The sequence below is a fragment of the Erinaceus europaeus genome, chromosome 8 (genome assembly GCF_950295315.1).
Source record: "Erinaceus europaeus chromosome 8, mEriEur2.1, whole genome shotgun sequence".
NCBI lineage: Eukaryota > Metazoa > Chordata > Mammalia > Eulipotyphla > Erinaceidae > Erinaceus > Erinaceus europaeus.
Window position 1 is genome coordinate 82,985,104 of NC_080169.1, and position 27,402 is coordinate 83,012,505.

Genomic DNA, 27,402 nt, shown 5'->3' on the forward strand with positions numbered 1-27,402 from the left:
GAAGGATAAGCACCATTGTAAATTCAGAAATATTGGGACACCCTGGATATCTGTTTCCTTTCATCTTCATTCTCCAAGGTATATATATCAGAATATTTCTGACTCCTCTTTTTTTTTAACCTATTTCATTAATTGATGGCTCAAGTTCTTTTATACTTCAGAGCATTTGTGTATGTTGTTTCCTCTCTAGGAATTTATTATGGGTACTTGATATAAAAGCTTAAGATGATCCCAAGATTTCTAAGTTCTTAATTATGCTTTTTATACTTTAGTAAATTACATGTTTACAAAAAAACCCAAGCATTAGAGTATGATATGCTTGTAAGACTTTGTGAACCTAGCTGTCTATAACCAAAAATATTTCAGAACTTCTCTTTGTACAGTAAGTCTCCAAGATATCTTGCTGTCCACAAATAAGTACTGCTTACATGGTGGATGAACCACTAACTATCTTCTTAAGGACAATTCAAATACAGTTCCTCTGGAAAACTCTCACATTCAAAGTTGTTAATGATGGCCTCAGTGTACATTTTACAGAGGTTGTAACCTAGACTTATACAAGTTAGGTCACTTGTTCAGTTACTAAATAACATAGCCAGAATTTGAAATGTTACATATCTGATTTTACAGCATGGATTGTTATCCTTGTGTAGAATAAGTCATTATTAATAAGTACATGCTAAATACATGCATAATTTAAAAGGTACATTCCTATATGACCTGATCAGTAAAACAACAGCAAAAAAGCTTTAATGACATCAGTGTTAAGTGACTTGTTTGTCTTTGAAGATAAAGATTTGATGGGAAGAGAGAAAAAAGTCTTATGTATGGGGTAATTCAACTTCCAATTGAGTTAGGTTTAATTTTGCTTTCAAACATCCTAACTTTGGGGCTAGGTGGTGGTGTACCTGGTTGAGCATACCTGTTATAATACCAAGGACCCAAGTTTGAGCCTTGGTGTCCACCTGCAGGACAAGCAAGTATTAAAGCAGTGCTGCAGGTGTCTCTCTTCCCCTCTCTCTCCCACTTTCCTCTCATTTTCTGACTGTCTTTATGCAATAAATAAATAAAGATAATCAAACATCCAACCTTGGCTCTTGTTAAAAATGAGGCTGCATTTAAGTAAGACTGTCAAACCAATACATTCATTTAAATTAGTAAAAGACAGTTATTTATCTTTATTTTATTAATACTCTAATTGACTTATACATTTGTCTCCCTCCTCTTAGTTTGACTGTACATTTATTTTGAACAGAAATGCGCCTATTACCCATCACCCACTACAATGCCTAGTGCTGCTGAATAATGAAAATAATGGTGTTCTATCTATAACTTGATTTTAGGGACAACACTACAAATATTTTCAAATGGAGTAATAAAGCTAACTACTACCAAATGTTGAAGACACTAACATATATATATATACATATCTAGAACAGATTCTTGTATTCTGGCCTTAACATTATTATCATTTTAAGAAAAAAGATAGCCAGGTATGTAAAGTGTCAAGGACATACTCTGAAGAAAAATTGCCAATGTTAGATCTAGGTTTGAAGAATGCTTCAGATTATTGTAACATTTACTAGTAGGTGAGTATAAATATCTATATAACTCTATCTTAGGCTTATTTTACTGTTTTTTTTTCTTTTTCTAGTGAATACATTTGGAAGGACATATTCTTATTAGTTTTAATGAGTCTTTTTGTCAAATGAACTGAATATAAACAACTATTGTGTTTGTCTTTTTTGAATGGGAGATTTCAAGCTGAAGATGCTAGTCATATAATAAAAGGACTAATCCCATTCAATCCTTGAATCTGTCTATAGAAATAGAATTCTTAAAACATATACACAAAAGGGAATATGGTGCATGTTGAATTTTATATTATGTACAGCTGAACTATTATACTTCTAAAACAAAGTTAATTTTTACTGGACAAATTACTAATTATCTGTACACTAAAATATAGATATTATAGACCATAGCTGGCACTAGGGAAGTTAAGAAGAAATAACATTTGTATTATGTTCAATAAGAGAAATAATTGCACTCTACAGTTTTTGTTTGCAAAATGCAGAAAAAACTGAAGACTTTTGTAAAGTTCAGAGAGCACATTCCATAAATATAGCAGTTGTTGGTTGCCTGCAGGAATCTTCAGAATTGGCGGTGGTGGTAGGAGTTTGATTGAGTCACAAAAATCCAGGCTATTATGTACTTATAAAGAAAAGAAAAATGCATACATTTTTGTGAAAAGTTGTTTATAAATTAACTTTATATCATTTAAATATATTTCAAGTGGAGTACTTCCATATAAACTTTTAAACTCTACAGTAATCAATGACATTATTATTTCTTTTCTGCCTTGTGTTCAATAATAATTTGCTTTCAGGATAATGTTTATATGTTCAAATGTGGAAGATAGGATAGCTTACTATTAAACTACTGATTAAATGTTGTAGAAAAACAAATAATATTTCAAAATAATGTATTCATATATAATTTATACAATTAGTGTATTAGACAATTTCAGTAACTTAATTCAAGAATATTGAGTTCCCCTTTAAATTAAAATATGCCAAAGGCTAGGTTTTTTTTGTTTGTTTTTCATTTGTCATGTCAAGTCCTGTGGTGAACTTCCAGTTAGATATTTATTCTACAAAATATGCAAGTTCTAGTTTTTCTCCTGTTTACGGAAATAATGCAACTGAATGTTTTTGGAAAAATATAGACTAAGGGCCAGGTGGTGGTACACCTGGTTAGCATATATGTTATAAAAAACAAGGGCCTGGGTTCGAACCCCAAGTCCCCTCCTGCATGGGGAAAGCTTTGCGAGTGGTGAAGCAATGTTGCAAGTGTTTCTCTCTCTCCCTTGCTATCACCCTCTTCCCTCTTGATTCTGGCTGTCTGTATCCAATAAGTAACTAAAGACAATACAAAAAAAAATTTTAAAAAGACAACTATAAATTGTAGAATAGATACAATAATCTCAATATTATTAATATTATCAATGTTATTTATTAATATTAGTTAATATTATTAAATTTCTTAAAATGTCATTTACATGATATTGTTTAAGAGCATTATTCATATCGAGTTCTGGAAAAGTTATGTCAACATATTTTTGTTGTCTATGTTTTAAGATTTTAGATGTGGATAATTATTGATGCTTTACTATAATTTTCAAATTTAAGAAAAACTGTCAATGACTTATCTTAATTTAGTCTTGAATTCATAAGTAATTGGATAACGTGCTTTGTTATATCCATGTATTTTACCCAATCTGCCATATTTAATTGCTAGAAAATTAGTTAATTGTGGTACAAAAGAAACACTAATATTGAAATTAATTGTTGAATGTATAATGTGACCAATATAATAATAACACCTTTATTTTTATGATTTATTTTTAAGATTTGTTATTGATTTTAGGACTTTTCAGAATTTGTTAGATTCAATTTAAGAAGTGCTTAAATCCTTGGCAGGGAAGATAGCATAGTGTTTATGTAAAATGATTTTTATCCCTAGGCTCTAATGTCTAGTATTTGGTCCCTGATACAGCACATGACAGAGCTATTGAGTGTTCTGCTCAGTCTTTCCCTCTCTATCTGTAGTTCTCTCTGTATCTCTCTCATTAAAACAATAAAATAAGTATTTTCTCAAGAAATGCTTAAATCCTACACAGTACGACAGAAACTAGTTTAGCAGAAGCCTTTCACTCATCATTCATATTTAGTAGTTGTTGCTATTTTTTATTTTAAATTTTCTTTGTTAAAAATCATTGAAAGATTAGAGCCCTTTTTTTTTTTTAATCTTGAAATGTCCATTTCTGTATTGGTTATTTGATAGTTACTTCTAAATGCTTTTTAATATATTTCCTTTTGATTTTAATCTTGATTTGGTTAATGTAGTTTCCTCAAGATGGTTGCAGTTCCTTGCCAGTGTGACTTAAAAAGGACTCAGAGACCCTTCTGTCTCAGAATTTCAGCTTTTCTCCTCATTATTTCCATAAAACCTGAAATTATTTTATTTTCCAATTTCTAGCAATTGGACATTGGGGGTTATTATTAAACATAAAGGCTTTATGGACGAACTAACACATTAAGTCATTATTAGCCATTATCATCTTCAGTCAGAAACTGTTATGTTAGAACTAGATTTCACAAAGAGGGTGGCTGGAAGAAATAGAGTGCTTGGGGTAGGTTGCCTTTAGTGTTTCATAGATGTGTAGAAACAAGAAGTTGCAAATGGGAGATGAGACAAAATTTGTATACCACAAATCCTCTATGACTATATAGAAATAAAAAGAAACAAAAACAATACAATTTAAGCTCCCTAACTTTTTCTGTTACCAAGGTATTTCATATTTATGTAAAACTGTTAAAGGAAACTATTACTTGATTTGTAACATATTTATGATTCATAATTGAATATTGTTAAATACTTTTTACCATGAGAATATTGAGTAACAAAGGAATTTAGTATCTTTCTAAAACCACATTCTGTGGTCATGAGTAGGAACATTCCAAGCTGCCCCAGTTTCAGAATCCATCTTCCTCAGGTGGAACATAGGTTATGTTATCCAGCCTCCCTTTGGAAGATGTAATATTTTCTGCTGTTGTTGATCCACATTTAGGGCAAGGTCCTATGGGGGCCCACAAAGGAGTCTATTGTGTTGTTCCTGATAGAGATGACTGGTAACAGTGGAGAGAGGGGTTTATTTGAGATTTAGGCCCATCATGTCTGTTTGGGAATCTCAATATTCCTCGACTAGGGCCCTAGCTGATGGGGTGGCCTGATAGTGACTAAAGAGTCATCGTTAAAGTGTGCCAGTCTTTTGCCCTTACTCAGCTTTTGCAGTACTTGCTTTGATAAGGTTAGCTTTGAAGTGAGTGAGAGAACTATAATAGGAAGTAGCTGAGAAGGATATCTAAGTGTAAGTAGACACTATTTCATTGTGAGTTTTTTTTTTTATTTTTTTGCCTCCAGGGTTATTGCTGGGGCTCAGTGCTTGCACCATGAATCCACTATTCCTGGGGGTCATTTTTCCCCCTGTTGTTGCCCTTGTTGTTGTATCCTTATTGTTGTTGATGTCATTCATTGTTGGATAGGACAGAGAGAAATGGAGAGAGGAAGGGAAGACAGACAGGGGGAGAAAAAGATAGACACCTGCAGACCTGCTTAACCGCTTGTGAAGTGACTCCCCTGCAGGTGGGGGAGCTGGGGCCTCCAACCAGGATCCTCATGGTGGTCCTTGAGCTTTGGGCCACATGCGCTTAACCTGCTGTGCTACCTCCCGACCCCCCTCTAATTTTTTAATATTTATTTGTTTTCCCTTTTGTTGCCCTTGTTTTTTTATTGTTGTTATTGATGTTGTTGTTGTTGTTGGATAGGACAGAGAGAAATGGAGAGAGGAGGGGAAGACAAAGAGGGGTAGAGAAAGACACCTGCATACCTGCTTCACCAGTTGTGAAGTGACACCCCTGCAGGAGTGGAGCTGGGGAGCTCGAACCGGGATCCTTCCGCCTGTCCTTGGCCTTAACCTGCCATGCTACTGCCTGACTCCCCAGACTCCCCCCCCCCCCCCATTCTGAGCTTTATGGTGTCTTTTTATGTCTTTCTACTTGCTTGCTGCATATACTGACTCACTGCAGACTATTGTGCACTTTTGCTTTCAGGTATTTATTTTGCCCTAGTTTATGGATACATGAACATATGCTCTATCTCATGGGACCTGGTCTATATTTAGGTTTTGGGACTTTGTTAGGAATTGAACTATCTGAAATGGAATTAGAGAATCCTATGAAAGGGAAGGTCTCACCCGAGTAATGAGGGCTAAGGGTTAACATTCCAAGCCTGACATCTCTGGACACAGTCTGAAGTGAAGCATGCTGAGGTGATACTTGTTGTGTTGATTAGGTTGGAATTAGTGGATGCCATATCATTTGGTATGAATTGAGAGAAGCATGCAGGAAAGTGAGCCCCACCCTAGAGGTTCCAGGACTGGGGGAAATACAGGCTGTATAGAGGAAGTAGGAGGTTCCAAGTGTCTCAGGGTTTAAGAAGGCAATAGATAGTTATTGCTGTAATCAAATTATTTGTCAATTGGGTAATGAAATACCCTTTTGTTAAGATTTTCTGTGTCATACACAACATCACCATAATTTATGTCATTTGACATTATGTCTACACAGATGTATCTTATAGAGTACCTTTAGGTTCATGATTAGTCAACAGTTTGTTTGGCTTTATATGTTAACTCTTTTATCAGCCACCAAGTTCAAGATGCTAAGATGATGACAATTGGGCTTCCCTGGGCAGACAACCCCACTAGTGTGTCCTGGAGCCCAGCTTCCCTAGAGCCCTGTCCCAATAGGGAAAGAGAGAGACAGGCTGGGAGTATGGATTGACCTGTCAACACCCATGTTCAGTGGGAAAGCAATTACAGAAGCCAAACCTTCCACCTTCTGCACCCAAATGACCTTGGGTCCATACTCTCAGAGAGGTAAAGAATAGGAAAGCTATCGGGGGGTGGGGGGTGGGAGGTTGGTACATAGAGTTCTGGTGGTGGGAATTGTGAGAAGTTGTACCTTTCTTATCCTGTATTTTTGTAGATGTTTCCTTATTATAAATAAAAATTAAAAAACTCACAGCCAGGAGGTTATAAATTTAAAGTTTTTAATGTATCTGAATACAGGCAGAGCATACTTTACCATGTGGGAGGGTTTGAACCCGGGACTTTGGATCCTCAGGCATGAGAGTTTTTTGTATAACCATTATGTGAAAAGTCTTCTACTATAATAGCCACACCTCCTGCCAGATCACTGGGAATATAGATTTTCTCCTGAGTCACCTGGCCAGCTCTCAGCCCCACCTCCTCCCGCCCCCCATGTCAGTATAGGGCTTCCTTGCTCCTGTTCCAGCCCCTGAGGTGCAACAGCAGTGGAGACCCACATTTGTAAATTAGTGAAGCTTAAGTTCTCCTCCCTTTAGCAGTCTTTGTTGATAAAACTCAGACCAGAGGTGGTATTTCAACTGGCAGAAGGTACCAGCTGCTCCAGAGTAGGTTTGACTTTTAGCCCCAGGCATTTCCCCTTAAGCCCCTCTCTGTCCATGAGCCACATGTGTTTGTACTCACCTGTGGCTTGGTGGGTTCCTGGAATGATCTTAGTCTTACCTTGCTGTGTTCTCAGATGATCGTCTTTGCTATTCCTATTAGAGCCAGAAAATCAAAACAGCTGCTACTGTGCTTTAGCCATGAGTCTGGAAATCAGTAGTTGGTTTTTCTTTAGATGAATAGTATCTTATTAACACACACACACATACACACACACACACACACACACACACACACACAGACACACACACACACACAGACACACACACACACACAGTCTTACCTAGCCACCCTATCTACCTGTTGTTATATTCTCTCTTCCTTACTTTGACACCACTGAATATCCATTATTTCCTGAAACTTTTGAATCAGGATATTTGCTCTTTCTATTTGCGTAGTTTAGAATGTTCATCTCTACCCCTGGCCTGCTCTTTCTTATCCTTTAGGTTTCAGTATCAATGGTCTCTTTTTTTGTGAGCTTCTACTGACGTTTCTATCTAAAATAAGTTCACACATCTCATTATTTGTATCAAATAATTGTATTTATTTAAACTAATTTGTGAATTCCATGAGAACACAAAATCTTTCACTCTTTTCCAAGCCATCATTTAGTATACTCCCTAACATTTTAGATCTTAAATATACTTTTTAATATATATCCTAAACATATTCTTAAATGTCTATTGAATAAGTGAATTGGGGGTGCATGAATTGTGTATTGTTCGGAAGACATTTATTGTAAAATGAAAACTGAGAGACCAGCTACTATATGTAAATTCTGAATAAGGGTTGGAAGGCAGCATAATGATTATCAAAAAACTTTCATACCTGAACCTCTGAGATCACAGGTTCAATCCCTAATACCTCCATAAGCCAGAGCTGAGCTGTTTCTGTGTCTTTTTCTCTATGTATCTCTCATTAGTACAAAATAAATATTAAAAAGTAAATTCTTAATAGCTTTTAGAGTAATTCATGAGCTACATGTGAATGTTTTAATCTATTCAATCATTCATATATGAGGTCTAATAATTGACTATGAGAACCGTTCAGAAAATAATAATTTTTTAAAAAAGTATTTAACTTCCTTTCCTGTTAATACCTTCCATCTGCTATACCATAACTCTATATTCATTGACTTTAATGATAATTTTGTCTTATGATTGACATATATGATAATTCTTTTTTTTTTTCCTCTAGAGTTATCTCTGGGGCTTGGTGCCACTGCTCCTGGAGGCCATTTTCCTCCCATTTTTGTTGCCCTTGTTGTTGTTGTCGATGGATAGGACAGAGAGAAATTGAGAGAGGAGTGGAAGACAGAGGGGGGAGAGAAAGACACCTGCAGACCTGGAAGTTGCTCCCATCCTCCCCTACTCCCCATTTCCACCTCCCACCTCCCCACTTTGCCCTTTCCCACTTCCCTCCCCGGGTGGGGAGCCAGATGTATGAACCAGGATCCTTGAACATTGGGCCCTTGACCCACTAAGCTACTGCCCGGCCCCCATATGATAAATATTATGATTTAGTCATATATGGAAAATATTTATTTATTCTCTTTTACGCTCTTTTACCTCTCTTTTTCCTTTCCGTTTTCCTAACCCCAGTTCATCTATATAGAGAGGCATAGAGGGAAAAAAAGAAACCCCAGTCCCATCTATATAGAGAGGCATAGAGGGGAAAAAAAGAAACCATAATCCTGAAGCTTTCCTCAGTGTGGTGGTGGCTAGGCTTGAACCTATGTCATACACTGAAAATGTTTCCTTATTATCTTAAACAACTATTGATTATTTCATTCTGAACTAACCTGTGATCTTAGTAAAACATAGGTTATCCTTTCATATAACTTGTAAAATTTTGTGAACCAGGAAAAAGTGGATGATTTTCTTAAGGAGAATATGATAATTGTTTACTATATTACTGTTACTTTTGCTTTCACTTAATAGGTACTAGTAGTTTCCATCACTAATTATGACAACTAGAAATATTAGCTAAGGTTTTTGAACCTCTCATTGATACTTCTGTTGAAACAGCTATATCCTCTTATTTAAAGATGAATAAGTCTATTTGTAATTCAGTTTATCCTTTCTTTCATTTTTATATTCATATTTATATTTCATGTCTCTAAACAATGTTAGTGGTTTCAGGAATCAGAATTAGTAATAGATTATAAATAGATTTAGAGCATCTATCCACTAGGAAAATCATAAATAAGACAAGAATTTTCTTAATATATATCAGAAAATTGAATCATATAGTTTAAGACATAAGGTAAGGTATTTGTGTAGTATTAAAAAGCCTGCCTGCTCTGCTGCTCACTTTCTTAAACTATGCTGTATCTTTGTACATTAGAAATTTTGTTTTTAGATTTTTTTGTACATAAAGGCTGAGTTTTCTAACTGTAACAGAGTTAAGACTATAAAAATTGAACAAAACCTCTTAACTTAGTAACTTCTCAAAACTTCTCTTCTAAATAAATTTACAATTCTTTATATTTATTTCCTTTCACTCTTAATTGCTTCAAGTATTTTTTTCCCCTTGGTCTTTGCTTTTTATCATCATTGCATCTTTTACTGGCTTCTTAAACCCTGTTGCATTTTTTGCCTTTTATTTAATCTTTGTTTTATTTTTTAAAATACTTTTGCCTTTACTTTTCTTGCAGCTTTCTTTACATTCTTTTCTTTTTTAAGGTAGAGACAATGAGGACAGAGATACATACAGAGACTAGTGAGGAGAGAGTGAGGGAGGTAAAGGAGAGAGAGAGAGAGAGAGAGAGAGAGGGAGGGAGAGAGGCGCAGAGACCAACCCTACAGTATGGTGGAGGGAAATGCATGGCTTGAGAATCTTAGCCAGTTGCCAAGGCCCTGAAATTAGATATATCCCAGGATACCAGAGTGGAGGAAGAATAACCACAGCTTGTGTCCATACAGTTGATTGAATAGGTCAGATCGGACATACATCATATCCCAAGCTGGGACAGTGTAAAGTGTGTGCTCCTCTAACTCAAACTTCCAGAAACATTTATTTGTAAAATTATGAATTACCTCAAAAAGTAATGAGGAAGATGATGTTTTATTATTATTTTTATTATCTTTACTTGATAGACACAGCCAGAAATTAAGATGGAAGGGGGTGATAGAGAGGGAGAGAGACAACAGAGACCTGCAGCACTGCTTCACCACTTGCAAAGCTTTCCCTCTGCAGGTGGGGACCAGGGGCTCAAACCTGGGTCCTTATGCATTTTAACATGTACACTCAACCAGGTGCACCACCACCCAGTGGCCCAAATGATGTTTTAAGTATAATATGCATCATAAGTAGATACTAAGGTACAGATACCAGATGGTTTTTCAGCACACAGATAAAGTTCAGGATACTTTTTTTTCCTTTTTTTTTTTTTTTTTTGCCTCCATAGTCAATGCTGGGTTTGGTGCCTGCACTATGAATCCATTGTGCCTGGAGGCCATTTTTTCTATTTTTGTTTTTGTTGTTGGATAGAACAGAGATAAATTGAGAGGGGAGGGGAAGACAGAGAGGGAGAGAGAAAGATAGACACTTGAAGACCTGCTCCACTGACTGTGAAGCTACACCCCTGCAGGTGGGGAACCGGGGGTTCGAACCTGGATACTTGCACTGGTCCCTGTACTTCATACTATGTGTGCTTAACCCAGTGTGCCACTGCCTGGCACCCTAGGATACATTTCTGAGGGGGAGAACATTGGAGTAAGGGTCCTTAAAATTATCAGTGTCCAAATGTCATCATGTCAGGTACATTCATTTGGTGTCATAAGATATTGAGTTTATTTCAGTTATCCTATGCATAATCTTCATTCAGGGCAGCAGTCAGACATCAGAGTTACAGGTGATTTGAATATGGCATAACACCCTTTTCTTTTAGCCTGTGAGCTCCAAAAGATCTGACATATCCAGATTTTCTCCTAGAGTAAGATTCTTCTAACAAGGGTCAGAGCCTGGGAAACAGGTCTCATAGTGTTATTAGTCAAAGGAATGTACCTGAAAGATAACATATATTTTGCAAGCATAGATGTAAAGATAACAATCAGTAGGATTTCCAATAACAAATATCAGGAAGTATGGGATCAGAAACTTCTTCAACATGCCATACTGAAGCTTCCTTTAATTCAGTGGGGGCCAGATTGGAACCTGGGCCTCACACATGGCAAAGTAGCATACTATCCAGCTGAACTATTTCATGAGTCCTCTTTCACTATTTTTATTAACTGTTCTCTTTTCCTTTTGTTTTATTATTGTAGTTATGATTGTTGTTGTCATTTTTGGATAGGACAGAGAGAAATGGAGAGAGGAGGGGAAGATTTAGAGGGTGAGAGATATATAGACACCTGCAAACCTGCTTCACCGCTTGTGAAGCAACTCCCCTGCAGGTGGGGAACCAGGGGCTGAAACCTGGATCCTTGTGGCGGTCCTTGAGCTTTGTGCCACCTGTGCTTAACCTGCTGTGCTACCTCCTGACTCAGACTCCCTCTCTTTTCCTTTTATGTCTTTTTAAACATTTCTTCATAACAATGTATTATTTCATTGATGAAAAGGGTATTTTTATGTCATTTATTAGCAAATAAAAAAGTGGGAAATCATTTTCCTATGGGGACTTAACTATCTGAAGTAGGGCTTTTTCACAGTAACTCCCTTGCCTTATTTTTTTTCTTTTTATATGTTAAAAGAATACCACCTTCCTATGTTCCTTGTCTGTTTAGCTAGCCTTCCTCACTGGGACCTAGCTAGCTAGGTTGATACATGTATAATTCTCCTTTTAAGATTTTGTGTATTTTTTCCAATCTTTAAATATTATGAAAACCATATGAGTATTTACGTTTAAATAAATAAATGAATAGATAGAAAAATGAACAATACCAGATGCATTAACTTTATTTAATTAAAAAAGATTCAACTCTCAACTTTGTATGAACTTTAGAGATGGATAACCATACCATATTAAACAAACCTCATGATCTTACAAAAATTTGTGTGAAGCAAGTTGATTTCCAAGCACAGTAATGAGTCATAATGCTTTTATTTGACTTTACTTGATATTGCTATTACATAAACCAAAGTATAGATAAAGAAAGAGTAGTTATTATGCTGATGTCTTAAAGTGAGATGCAACAAAAAATGTGGAATTGTGTCTGTGAATAGCAAGATGAAAATTAATGGAATGAATATAAAATCTTATGAAGTTTCAAAATATTTAAAAAAGTAGATGAAAAGGACACTTATACATCAGTGAAGGGGCATGGGCATGTGTCATACTTGACTGAGCACACATGTTACAATGTGCAGGGATCCAGGACAAGTGTCTGGTTCCCTACCTGCAGAGTGGCATGGGGGAGCTTCACAAGTGGTGAAGCATTGCTACAGGTGTCTCGTTTTCGCTCTCCCTCATCCCTCCTGATTTCTCTCTATTGCCATAAATAAATAAAAAGATAAACAGCAATAGTATACACTCAGAATACTACAATAGAGGATAAGACTTGGTAGAAAGATTGCACAGTCAACATATATATGCACTGATGTAGAGGAAAAGAGAAATTAGACTCTGACCTACTCTAGATAAAACTTTTAAAAAAAATTTTTATTTATAAAAAGGAAACACTGACAAAACCATAGGATAAGAGTGGTACAACTCCACACAGTTACCACCACAAGAACTCCGAATCCCATCCATCCCCTGATAGCTTTCCTATTCTTTATCCCTCGGGGAGTATGGACCAAGGGTCATTATGGGGTGCAGAAGGTGGAAGGTCTAGCTTCTGTAATTGCTTTCCTGTTGAACATGGACATTGGCAGGTGGATCCATACTCCCAGCCTGTTTCTATCTTTCCCTAGTGGGACAGGGTTCTGGAGAAGTGGAGTTCCAGGAATCATTGGTGGGGTCGTCTGTCCAGGGAAGCCTGGTTGGCATCATGTTAGCACCTGGAACCTGGTGGCTGAAAAAAGAGTTAATATATAAAGCCAAACAAATTATTGACTAATCATGAACCTAAAAGCTGGAATATTGCAGATGAAGATTTGGTGTCTTTGAAGATAGCTAGTAGGCCTATCTTAGTTATATTCCAAAGGGCCCATGACTATACTAGTTTTTTCCTGAGCCTGACCTCTGATATGCAGGTGGATCCAAGTTATTGTCTGCGGAGATGATGCCATGGCTGGGAAAAGGGGTAGAAAGCTGGATCAGGAAAGAGAGTAGCCCTCAAGTATGGAAAGGTGTATAAATATTGTTCACTGTAGAACCTATCGATTTGATCTGGGGCCCATATTCAGTTTAGGAATCTATGTGACCTCTGTATCTCTGTAGGGCGAGCTCACATTCTGTGGTCATAAATAGTAACATTCCAAGCTGCCCTAATTTCAGGACCCATTTTCCTCAGGTGGTAGATAAAAACTTAACAACATACTGCTTAATAACCGCTGGGTCAAAGAGGCACTCAAGCAAGAAGTTCGTATGTTCCTAGAAAGAAATGAAAATGAAGAAATGACTATCAAAATATTTGGGACACAGCTAATGCAGTACTGAGAGGGAAACTCATGGACATACATGCATACATTAGAGAACAAGAAAAGCTCAAATAAATGGCCTTATTTCATGCTTTAAGGACTTAGAAGAAGAGGAACAAAGGAATCCTAAATCAATCAGAAGGACTGAAATCACTAAAAATAAAGCTGAAATAAACAACATTGAAAATAAGATAATCATACAATAGATCTATGAAGCCAAATGTTGGTTCTTTGAAAAATTAAACCAAATTGACAAACCCCTAGCCAGACTCACTAAAAAAGAAAAAAAAAAGGGAGAAGACTCAAATAAATAGAATTGTTAAATAGAATAAATAGAAACGATAGAGGAGATATCACAACAGATACCACAGAAATAAAAAAATCATGCTTCTACAAACAACTATATAACACCAAGCTAGAGAATCTGGAAGAAATGGAAGAATTCCTAGAAACATGTATCCTTCCAAAGCTGAACCAAGAACTGCAAAACCTAAATGGACCAATCACAGACAAAGAAATCGAAATAGTTGTCAATAATATCTCCAACAACAAAAGTCCTGGACCAGATGGCTTTATAAATTCTATAAAACCTTCAGGAAACAGTTAATACCTATACTTCTAAAGCTCTTCCACAAGATCAAAGAAACAGGAACACTGCCTTCCACCTTCTATGAAGCCAATAACACCATGATACCAAAAGCAGATAGGGACACAGCAAAAAAGAAAAACTATAGATCAATATCTCTGATGAACATAGATGCCAAATATTGAAGAAGATCCTAGCCAACCAGATACAGCAGTATATCAAAAAGATAGGTCATCATGACCAAGCAGAATTTATCCCGGGATTATAAGGCTGGTTCAATATACGTTAAGTCAATCAATGTCATTCACCACATCAATAAAAGCAAAACCAAAAAACATATTATTATCTTTTATATATATATATATATGTATATACATACATACATACATATATACATACATACATATATACATTTACATACATATATATATATATATATATATATATATATATATATATATATATATGAAACATTGACTAAATCATAGGATAAGAAGGGTACAACTCCAAACAATTCCCACTACCAGAACTCCATATCCCACCCTGATAGCTTTCCTATTCTTTAACCTGCTGGGAGTATGAACCCAAGGCCATTGTGGGATGCAGAAGGTGGAAGCTCTGGCTTCTGTGATTGCTTCTCTGCCGAACATGGGCGTTGACAGATCAATGCATACTCCCAGTGTACCTATCTGTAGTGGGGCGGGGTTCTGGAGTAAAGGAGCTCCAAGACACATTGGTGGGGCTGTCTGTCCAGGGAATTCTGGTTGGCATCATACTAGCATCTGGAACCTGGTGGCTGAAAAAAGAGTTAACATATAAAACCAAACAAATTGTTGCCTAATTATGATCCTAAAGGCTGGAATAATGCAGATGAAGAGCTGGCGGGGGGTGGGGTGGGGTGGTCTCTGGTTTGTAGGCATATATTAGTTATATTCCAAAGGGCCTGTGGCTACACCTGAGGAAGATGGGTCCATATTGGGGCAGCTTGAAATGTTCCTACTTATGACCACAGAATGCGAGCTTAGATCTATAGGGATGCAGAGGTCACATAGGCTCCCAAGCTGAATATGGGCCCCAGATCACATCAAATCCATGAGGTTTACAGTCAATAATATCTATACACCTTTACCATATTTGAGAGCTACTCTCTTTCCTGATCCAACTTTCTGGTCCTTTATGCAGCCATAACATCATCTCCCCAGACAATAACTTGGATCCATCTGCATTTCAGATTTCAGGCTCAGGGGAAAAACAAACAACCAAACTAGTATAGCCACATGATTATCTTAATAGATGCAGAGAAAGCCTTTGACAAAATCTAACACTCATTCACGCTCAAAACACTACAAAAAATGGATATAGATGGGAAATTCCTCAAGATAGTGGAGTCCATATATAGCATACCAATAGCCAACATCATACTCAACAAACAGTAGCTGAAAGCATTCCCCCTCAGATTGGAGACTAGACAGGGCTGTCCATTATCACTATTATTCTTCAACATAGTATTGGAAGTTCTTTCCATAGAAATCAGGCCAGAGAAAGGAATCAAAGGATTACAGATTGGAAGGGAAGAAGTCAAGCTCTCACTATTTGCAGATTGTATGATAGTATATATAGGAAAACCTATAGAATCCAGCAGAAAGCTACTGGAGGTTATTAGACAATATAGCAAGGTGTCAGACTACAAATACAGTGTACAAAAATCAGTGACATTTCTTTATGCAAACACTAAATCCAAAGAAGAGTATATCCGGAATTTACTCCCATTCATTGTTGCAGCAAAATCAGTAAAATATCTAGTAATAATCCTGACCAAAAAAGTGAAAGACTTTTATACTGAAAACTATGTCACTATTCAAAGAAACAGAAAATGACATCAAGAAATGGAAAGACATCCCATCCTCATGGATTGGAAAAATTAATATCATCAAAATGAATATTCCTCCTCACAGCCATATACAAATTTAATACAATACCTATCAGAATTCTACCAAGCTTAAGAGAACAAAAATTACAATCATTTATCTGGTAAAATTTTTTTATATCTAACTAAAGTTGTTATAAGTCAGGATATATATGGACTGTAGGATACTTAAAATCACAACCTACCTTGAACTAACAGATAAAATTTTCTATTTTTCTTTTACATTGGATAATGGACTTACTCTCTGACCAGTGCCACATTTACATAATCAACTCTCTGATCAATTCACTTGACTTAAAGGTGGACACCACCAAATAGCACTGGCAACAGTGTCTTCCAGTGATATTTTCGAATGATTAGCTGGTTGAGAAGATAATGAAGTGTAGTCATGCAAACAAACCCTTAAGGCGGAACCAGACAGAGTAGGATGTGAAAAATCTAGATCAAGCTGCAACTCATTGTAATGTTTTGAAAAGAAACTAATTCTATGTGTTTGTATTTTCATAATTACACAGAATATTTGACTTTTTGATAAAAAATAATCTGTTCAAGATTATTCCAACCTTCTATCATGCCCATAGTAATGTATATAGTAGAATACTTTCTTCTGATGTCTAAGGATTTTTGAATGATGAATAAGAAGACAGAAAATTATAAAAAATGGTTACATTATCCACTGAAATTTGTTATTTTACAAAGTGACTTAAATCTGTATGGTTTCTGTAAATCCTAGATGTGGAAATGTTTAGTGAATACTGGCATTGATTAGCATATCATCTCTCTTAAAATTAATTTAATTTTTGTATTGTATTCATTTATAGGATAGAGATAGAGAGATTGAGATGGAAGTGGGATACAGGGAGAGAGAAAGAGACACCTGCAGCACTGTTTGTTGGCTTGTGAAGCTCTCCCTCTACAGGTAGAGCCTGGGGGCTTGTACCTGGGTCCTTACACATTATAACATTTTCACTTTACCCAGTGCACCAACACCTGTCCCTAGATAAGCATGTCATTTATAGTGTTAAAGGGAAAATAGGGCAATACATAGACATTACAAACGTAACCTGCTAGACCCTGGTCTTTTTTTAATTTTTAAAAATTTTTTATTTATAAAATGGAAAAAATGGCTAAAACATAGGATAAAAGGGGTACAACTCCACACTATTTCCACCACCAGAACCACCAGAACTCTGTATTCCATCCCCTTCCCTGATAACTTCCCTATTCTTTAACCCTCTGGGAGTATGGACCCAAGGTCATTGTGGGATGCAGAAAGTGGAAGGTCTGGCTTGTGTAATTGCTTCCCTGCTAAACATGGACATTGACAGGTTGATCCATACTCCCAGTCTGTCTCTCTCTTTCCCTAGTGGGGAAGGCCTCTGGGGAAGCAGAGCTCCTGGACGCATTGGTGGGGTTGTCTCTCCAGGGAAGTCTGGTTGGCATCATGGTAGCATCTGGAACCTGGTGGTTGACAAGACAGTTAACATAAAAGCCAAAGAAATTGTTGACCAATCATGGACCAAAAGTCTGGTAGGCATCATACTAGCATCTGAAACCTGGTGGTTGAAAAGAGAGTTAACATACAAAGCTAAACAAATTGTTGACCAATTATGGACCTGAAGGCTGGAATAGTGCAGATGAAGAGTTAGGGCTCCTCCATTTTGTAGATAGCTAGTAGGCATATTTTAGTTATATTCCAAAGGGCCTGTGTCTTTATGTACAAAATTTCCAGTGCAGAAAAATAATATGAAGGATTTAGAAGGAAAGGAAGGTACTGGCCACCTCTTGATCTACCCATTTTGTCAGAAAGGACATATTATCATTTTCCTACTTTTTTTAAATTGCAAATTAGTCTTCCATTGAATATATATCCTAAAGCTTCTTTATGTAGTCATCCATTCATAAGCATATAAGTATCATTGTGGTATTATACAGGGTATGATCCCCTAAAAATCTTTTAAGCTTCTTGAATCTGTTTATCCAACACCTACTCCTGGCAACTAGTTATCTTTTGTCTTTTCTAGAATGTAGTATAGTTGGAATCATACAGTATGAAGGTTTTTTTTCCCCTTTTTTAATAGCTTGATAGATTATTTTTAGCCATGAAAATTGTTCTACTCTGTAGATGTACCATTTTTTTTATCTGAAAATTTCAGACTTGGATTCTTATTTTTGGTTTGTTATTAGCTAGTTTTAAATCACTTCAACTTCATTCATTCATTCATTCACTCACCCACTCACTTATTTTTATTGCTGCCAGAGTTACTGTTTGCTTGAGTTCACTACCTGCTCCATGAATCTATAGCTCTCTGTGTACACTTTTAATTTGCCCTTTTATGAATAAAGATGGGAAGAAATTTCAAGCAATGGGGAGATAGAGAGACACCTAGTGCAGCACTTCACCACTCATGAGACTTCTCTCCCTGCCTGTGGGGACCAGGGCCTTGAGTCTGGTTCCACACTTAATGCGTACATTCTACTGGGTGCACTACTGTCCAGTTCCTACTTCAACTCTTTAGACTTCAGTGTACCTTCTTTTCTGTAATGAAGGTACTCTCTCTCTCGTAACCAAATTGAATTTGAGATCATTAGCATAAAACTGACATTACATAGCTGGTTAAATAGCTAGGTAAAGAGAAAAGTGGGTTTAAATTATGCCCCTGTGATGAAAGGTCAAGTGACTTAATCTTTAATTTGCATAGGTAATGTAGGAATATATAATTATACTCACGTAACTAGATATTTTGAGTATTAAATGAGAATGTGTATAAAATACTTAGCCAGTGGCTGGTACATAACTGGAACTCAATAAATTTTATTTAGTTTTATTGCTATTTAATGGTTGTCTAACACTTTTTTACCTATTCTTTTACTACTTTCTTTTTATTGGCTCATTCCATCTCTTTGATTACTGTGGCTACTATAAATGTTTGGCCACTGTGAATTCTTCTTTACCATTTTCAAGTTTGCTGTTATTCAAAAATATTTATTTTATTTAATTTTTTTTAATTTGGAATAACAGAGAGAAAGTGAGAGGGACGAGGAGATAGAGATATCTGTAGCACTGCTTCATCAATCTTGAGGGTTATACCCTTGAAGGTGAGGAACAGGGCTTGAACCTGGTCTTTGCATCTGGTAAACTTGTGCATTCAACCAGGTGTGCCACCACTGCCGTGCACCTCTATCTATTTTTATGCCTTAGAAACAATAAAATATTATCATTATTTTATAACTGAAAATAAAGATAAAATATCTCCAAACTTTCTTACCACCTCTATTCAAATTATATGTGTCAATATATATATTCTTATTATTCACTCTAGTTTCTGAGGATAAGTTGCCAACTGTGTGGTCAAGGAAGTTTGGTTGGTTATTTTCCATTTATAAATAATGATATAAAATAAGGTAATGCAGGCAAAACTCTATCCAAACTCAATGAATGTTAGTTTATTTTTCTGCCATTTTCAAGTTTCTTTACATACTATATTTTATACAATGAAAACTCTCTTTGTAATTCACTGTTTATTTCTTGATCCATCATTATTGTATATTTTTTCTTTATCTGAAATGTCTTTTCATGTTTTCTTCATTTCTCCTTCATTTGCTTTGTTATCATTACTAACTACATTAGGATGATGTAGTTTAGTATTATATAGATGTAAGATCTATATTGAGATTTTGCATAGTTAATCTCTTACTTCATAATATATTTAACCCAATGTAATTAAGTTATAAGGCATTTTAAATGATCATTTAATACTGGAAAGTCAAAATGTACATGACAACATAAAGATCCATTAGAGTAAATGTCACTTCTTCCTTTAATCTTATTCCCTTCTGTGAAATTATTTTTTTAAATAAAATTTTCCATATAGATCAATGAGCCTTATAGAAGTATATTTTAAAACCCATATGTGATGTTTACATTTTTAATTTCATATAGAAAGCAAAATTGTAGAAGTATTTTCAATAGTAGATTTTATTAACATATAACTGATGTAAAATTACAGGTTATTTTACCTTTACTTTCTATAGTTGTCACCAGGATTTCATTGTTCCAAGGTGACTTTCTTTTCTTTTCTTTTCTTTTTATTTTCAGATAGAGAATAAGAGAGAGTGAGGGAAAGATCACACACGGAAGCTTCCTCAAATGTAAGAGGACTCTCACTTGAACCTGGGTCACACTCATTGCAGACCAGGCACACTATAAAGGTGAGTTGTTTTGAATACTTGAATTATTTAGCATTTTTCAAATGTTTTACTTTGAAATATAGTATATATTTTTCACTTAGTTCAACTCAATTCAGACTAACTCCATTTCAAGTTCTTAGTAGTCAGCTGGACAGTCATTTATAGACAAACAGAACTGAGTTTGTAAGATAACGGTTTGCTTCTCAACTTTGTAACTTGTAGCTGATGGTTTGGGGTAAGTTACTTATGGTTTCTGAGTCTTCATTCCCCTTCTCTTTTTAACACAGAACAGTAATAACTAATAAAACTGTTGTAAATATTGCCAAAGAAATGCACTTTTAAAGCGGTATTGAAGGTTCTGTAAGGAGTAGAGTTCAGGACCTTACCAGCATGAGGTCTTGAGTTTAATTCCCAGTACTGTAGATGCCAGAGTGATATTCTAGTCCTCTTTCTTTCTCTCTAGTTCCCTCATAGATAAATGAATATATATGTATTAAAAATAAATAGATCTTTTAAAAAGTGAAATTTACTTTTCACCATGTGGTTATCTAATATCAATTTATTTTGTTATATGTTGTTATATATGTGGTTATAGATGAAAACTAATGTGTGAGAAGGTAAAAGATCTTCTGTTTTTATATTCTACTGGGAATACAATGATCTACTTATATTACTTACCCTCAAGGAAATCACACTGTTAGTTTACCTACCAGTAAACTATGGAGACACATTTTCTAATTTCAGTAAAATATGTTATTGCTTTTTAAAATGTCTGAAATGCTTTTTTGCTGTGTTATGATCTTTATTATTCATATTAAGTATCACACTGTTATCTGCTTTTACACTGGGTTTTTGCAATGACCTCAGGCAAAAGACAATAAAATTCTGATCTGTAGTAGAACTTCAGAGAAAAGATACTATTGGTTTACTTTCTGTTTTTTCAAACACAACATTTAACTCTGTTATTTAAGATGTAGAATACGTGAAGGAGTGTTTAGGGATTTTACTATTTCTGATTTCACTCCTGCATATGCTGTCTTTCAGCCATTTCACTGACTTTAAAACAGGAATAGGGTAAAGAATCTAATAGGGATATTTAGCTTTAGGTGACAGTCTTTGGAAACTGATATGCAAGAAAATGTATATGATGGGTCCACTAGGGTATATTTAAGTGATAAATTTTTCTACCACCATAAGTAATTGAAGTTTTATTACATGTACATCAAATTCCATAAATTGTAATTCATAAATATTGAAAGCAATTATAATTTTCAGTAATAGAATTTTATATGCAACAGTGAATATTTCCCTTACTCTTTGATATAATGTTCTAGGCTAGTGGAAACACTGAATTTTTACTTTTCATTAGTATAAAGTAAATTGGAATGTCTGCATGGAATTATTCATATTTGATCCTGTCAGTAATTGTAAACAATGTTATATCTTCCAGCATCAGTATAAGAGACATTTAAACACTTGTCAGTTTTGTTCTTATGTTCTTTAAAATATTTAGTAGTGAAATTTATTTTACTATTTATTTTTTAATACTATGACCTTTATGCTAAAATGACATTAAATATGTTTACATAAGATTTAGCTTGTAGGCTAGCTTTCCTGTATAGTATAAGGCATTCCCTATCATATTTCTCTGTCTTTGTCATTTTCTGTCTGAAAAAAAAAAAAGTTGACTGAGCACGGTGCAGTTCTGGCAGTGGCAAAAACAAAGAGTTGAATAATATACAATCTAATATTAATTAGCTTTAATAACTGTGTCAAACTTTTTGTCACTACATGTCAAAGAAACTTTTGTTTTCACTTATATTATTATTCAAGGTATTGATTTGTATTAGTACTATAGTAGTTAATGTGCTTTACTGAAGACTTATCAGTTTATTTTATTATCTGAAGGTCATATTACACACCATCAAATATTTAAATAACATTGTCATTATGTGTTCTCCTCCTTGGGTAAAAAGTAAAGAAAACTATTAATGAAAACATTAAAAAGAATTCAATGATTAGTCATTGTCAAAATGGCTTTTATTTAGGAGTATGCAAACTCATTTTTAACTTTATTATTTAATTTGTGATTTACCAGTGTTTTGCAAAGTCACAGGATTTCAGGGCAATAATTTCATATCCATACATACTACATCACCATACTCTCCACCAAAATTCTGTCTCATATAACCATCCTAGTTCTGACAAAGTCCAAGAGATAGTCTGGTTACTATTTAAATAATTTTTTGCAAGAATATTTATTCTTCCTCTATATTCCATAAATTCATGAAAACATCCATTAGGTGTTCTTCACCTCTTTACTTATCTTTTTTAGCCTAATTAATTCCAGTTTCATCCATTTAGTTCCAGATGATACTACCTTATCTTTTTTATTTCAGAGTAGTGTTATATTGAACATATGCCCCATCTTTTTTTATTTTATTATTGATTTACAAATTATAAAATAACAAGGATATATAATTCTGCACCATTCCCACCACCAGAGTTTTGTATCCCCATTCCCTCCACTGGGAGTTACAGTAGTTCTCCCAAGGTTGAAGATATGTGTTGACTATTATTACTATAAATATCTGTATATATATATTTGCCCATTTTTTACTATGGTCCTACCTTCTCTTCCTTTATAAGTCACACCTACACCTATTAATACTTCTCAGTGTCCTTCCTTTTTTCTCGTCTGTCTCCAACATCTTGCAGTTGGAGTTCAGAGCACTCTGGTCATCTTCCCCTAACATTTCTACTCCTCTAGAAATATGGGCTAAAATTTTTTATGGGGTGTAGAAGGTGGGAATTTTGACTTCTATAATTGTTTCTCTGCGGGGACATTGGTGTTGGCAGATTGATCTATACCCGGCCTTTTTCTGTTTTTCTCCAGTGGGATAGGGCTCTGGGTAGGTGAGGTTCCAGGATTCATTCCTGAGATATTCTTCCCAGGGAAGTCAGGATGGAATCATGATGTATTTGCAACTTGGATGCTGAAAGGTGGTAACATATAAAGTAGGCTGAGGGTACGGATCAATCTTCCAGTGTTCATGACCAGTGGAGAAGCAATTACAGAAACCAGACCTTCCACCTTTGCACTCCATAAAGACAGCAGGAACCTCACATCTTCACTATAGAGCCCCTACTTCCCCCAGTCCTGGAACCCTTGGATAGGGCCCACTTTCCCGTATGCATCTCCCAATCCAAACCAAATAACATTGCATCTGCCGATCACAACCTAACCAAAGCAACGATTGCTACCTCAACATGCTTCACCTCAGAATGTATCCAGAGACTTCACGTGTGGAATGACAACCCTTCAGCTTCATTACTCGGGTGAGACCTTTCCTTTAATAGTACACTCTAATTTCATCTCAGGTAGTTCACTTTCTAACAAAGTCCCATAACCTAGATATACACCAGTTTCTGTGAGAGAGCTTATGTGCACACGTATCCATAAACTACTGCAAAATATATACCTGAAAGCAGGACTACACTAGAGTTTACAGTGAGTACCTCCCTAACACTTCCTCTCCACTATTCCAAGCTTGGGATCCATGATTGCTCAACAAATTGTTTGGCTTCATATGTTAACTCTCTTTTCAATCACCAGGTTCCAGATGCCACCAGGATGCTGGCTAGGCTTCCCTGGATTGAAGACCCCACCAATGTGTCCTGGAGCTCAGCTTCCCCAGAGTCACACCCTACTAGGGAAAGAGAGAGGCAGACTGGGGGTATGGACCGACCAGTCAACGCCCATGTTCAGCGGGGAAGCAATTACAGAAGCCAGACCTTCTACCTTCTGCAACCCTCAACGACCCTGGGTCCTTGCTCCCAGAGGGATAGAGAATGGGAAAGCTATCAGGGGAGGGGGTGGGTTATGGGGATTGGGTGTTGGGAATTGTGTGGAGTTGTACCCCTCCTACCTTATGCTTTTGTTCACTAATCCTTTCTTAAATAAAAAATTAAAAAAAAAAAAAAAAAGAATTTTGCTCCATACTCCCTGAGATGGATAAAGAATAGGGAAGGTTTTAATGAGACATGGAACTGTGGTGGTGGGAACTATGTGGAATTGTATCCCTATTATCTTATAGTCCTGTTAATCAGTATTAAATCATTAATAATATTAAAACAATAAACAGAGTATTAAATAAAATATATAAAGCCTAACAATATGACTAGTGGACAGGAACCAAAAAGTAGGAATAGAGCACATTAGAATTGAGATATTAGGGTGCAAAGAAGCAAGGAATTCTACTTTAGGTATGTTCTTTCTTTTAATTTATTTTTTATTTAAGAAAGGATAAATTAACAAAACCATAGGGTAGGAGGGGTATAACTCCAAACAGTTCCCACCACCCAATCTCCATATCCCATCCTCTCCCCTGATAGCTTACCCATTCTCTATTCCCTCCGGGAGCATGGACCCAGGATCATTGTGGGTTGCAGAAGGTGGAAGGTCTGGCTTCTGTAATTGCTTCCCCGCTGAACATGGACGTTGACTGGTTGGTCCATACTCCCAGTCTGCCTCTCTCTTTCCCTAGTAGGGTGGGTCTCTGTGGTAGCAGAGCTCCAGGACACATTGGTGGGGTCTTCAGTCCAGGGAAGCCTGGCATCTGGCACCTGGTGGCTGAAAAGAGAGTTAACATGCAAAGCCAAACAAATTGTTGAGTAACCATGGACCCAAAGGTTGGAATAGTGGAGAGGAAGTGTTGGGGGGGGAGTACTCACTGCAAACTCTAGTGTACTTCTGTTTCAGGTATATATTTTGCACTAGTTTATGGATACGTGTGAACTATGCTGTTTCTCACAGAACCTGGTCTATATCTAGGTTTCGGGACTCTGTTAAGAAGTGAGCCACCTGGGTTGGAATTAGAGAATACTATGAAAGGAAAGGTTTCACCTGAGTAATGAAGCTGAAGGGTTGTCATTCCACATGTGAAGTCTCTGGACACAGTCTGAATTGAAGCATGTTGAGGTGGCAATCGCCGCGTTGATTAGGTTGCGATCGGCAGATGCAATATTATTTGATATGGATTGGGAGAGGCATGCGGGAAAGTGGGTCCTATCCTAAGGTTCCAGGACTGGGGAAAATATAGGCTCTATAGTGGAGATGTGAGGTTCCTGCTGTCTTAGGGTTCAAAAAGACAATGGATAGTTAATGTTATCATCACATTATTTGGCAATTCGGTTAACTTTGAAAAGTCCTTTTGTTAGGGTTTGCTGTATAGTGCCCAGTATCTTGTATATAGCTGTGCCACTGGTTGCTTCTGATCTACTTGGTCTAGGCTTTTGAGTGAGTCCGCATATCAAATACACAGCCTATATATTAAAAAGACTCAGTCTGTGTTTTAAAAAACTTCGAGACATACATTAATTTCTCCCCCCTCATATTAATTAACTAGTGATTTATATGACTACACTTTACTAGGAGTGTACATAAACACCATTCCCAGCACCAAAAGACTGTGTCCCATCCCACTCATCCCCCCCACCCCCCACTGGCCCAGGAAGCTACATGTCTACCCTTCCCCTCACAACAGGGGTTTTACTTTGATGCCCTACTTTCAATTTAGTCAGATCCTGCCTTTAGTTTCCCTTTATGATCTTCTTTCTCAACTTCTGTTGATGAGTGGGATCATCCCATACTCATCTTTATCTTTCTGACTTAGCTCACTTAACATAATTCCTTCTAGCTCTTTCCAAGATGGGTCAGAGAAGGTGGGTTCATTGTTCTTGATAGCTGCATAGTATTCCATTGTGTATATATACCACAGCTTTCTCAGCCACTCATCTGTTGTTGGGCACCTGGGTTGCTTCCAGGTTTTAGCTATTATGAATTGTGCTGCTATGAACATAGGAGTACACACCTCTTTTTGGTTGGGTATTATGGAGTCCTTGGGGGTATAACCCCAGGAGAGGAATTACTGGATCATATGGAAGGTCTATGTCTAGCCTTGAAGAGTTCTACAGACTGCTCTCCACAGAGGCTGGAACAATTTACATTCCCACCAATAATGCAAAAGGGTTCCTCTGTCTCCACAGCCTCTCCAGCATTTGTTGCTACTGTCCTTTTTGATGTATGCCATTTTTACAGGAGTGAGGTGGTATCTCAATGTTGTCTTAATTTGCATTTCTCTGACAATCAGTGACCTGGAGCAGTTTTACATATGTTTGTTAGCATTTTGGATCTCATCTGAGGTGAAGTTTTGTTCATATCCTCTGCTCATTTTTGGATGGGGTCATTTGCTTTTTTGGTGCTAAGTTTGCTGAGCTCTTTATATATTTTGGTGATTAGTTTCTTGTCTGATGTATGGCATGTGAAGATTTTCTCCCATTCTATGAGGGGTCTCTTTGTTTGTTTAATAGTTTCTTTGGATGTGCAGAAGCTTTTCAATTTGATGTAGTCCCATTGGTTTGTTTCTGTTTTAGTCTACCTTGCAATTGGGTTTATTTTATCAAAGATGTCCTTGAGGTGTAGGTGGGAAACTGTTTTACCAATCTTTTCCTCTAAGTATTTGATTTGTTCTGGTCTAACATCCAGGTCTTTGATCCATTTGGAATTGATTTTAGTTTCTGGCGAGATAAAGTGGTTCAATTTCATTCTTCTGCATGTTTCAACCCAGTTTTCCCAGCACCATTTATTGAAGAGAGTCTCCTTCTTCCATTTAATGCTTTGGTCCCCTTTATCAAAGATTAGATGTCCATAGGTGTGGGGATTTATTTCTGGGCTTTCAATTCTGTTCCACTGGTCTGTGTGCCTATTTTTGTTCCAGTACAATGCTGTTTTGATGATGATGGCTTTATAATATGGTTTGAGATCTGGGAGTGTGATGCCTCCATTTCTGTTTCTTTTCCTTAAGATGGTTTTGGCAATTCTACGTGTTTTTAGGTTCCAGATAAATGATTGTAGTGTTTTTCTATTCTTTTAAAGAAACTTGTGGAACTTTGATGGATATTGCATTAAATTTGTATATGGCTCTGGGGAGAATATTTATTTTGATGATATTTATTCTTCCAATCCATGAGCATGGGATGTCTTTCCATTTCTCGGTA

At 36.3% G+C, this 27,402-nt stretch overlaps 1 protein-coding gene across 12 annotated transcripts in view; it reads left to right on the top strand.

Annotated features, from left to right (window-relative positions):
• FOXP2 (forkhead box P2) overlaps nucleotides 1-27,402 on the top strand; it is a 629,028-nt gene that overhangs the window by 95,321 nt on the left and 506,305 nt on the right. For 10 of the 12 annotated variants that reach the window (XM_060196460.1, XM_060196464.1, XM_060196461.1 and 7 more), the window contains one exon: nucleotides 20,258-20,364. The exons of 1 other annotated variant lie outside the window; for it this stretch is intronic. The gene's annotated coding sequence lies outside the window, so the exon portion shown is untranslated. Of the gene's footprint in view, nucleotides 1-20,251; nucleotides 20,365-27,402 lie in introns of all 12 variants that reach the window. One more of the 12 variants, XM_060196448.1, reaches the window with a different exon arrangement.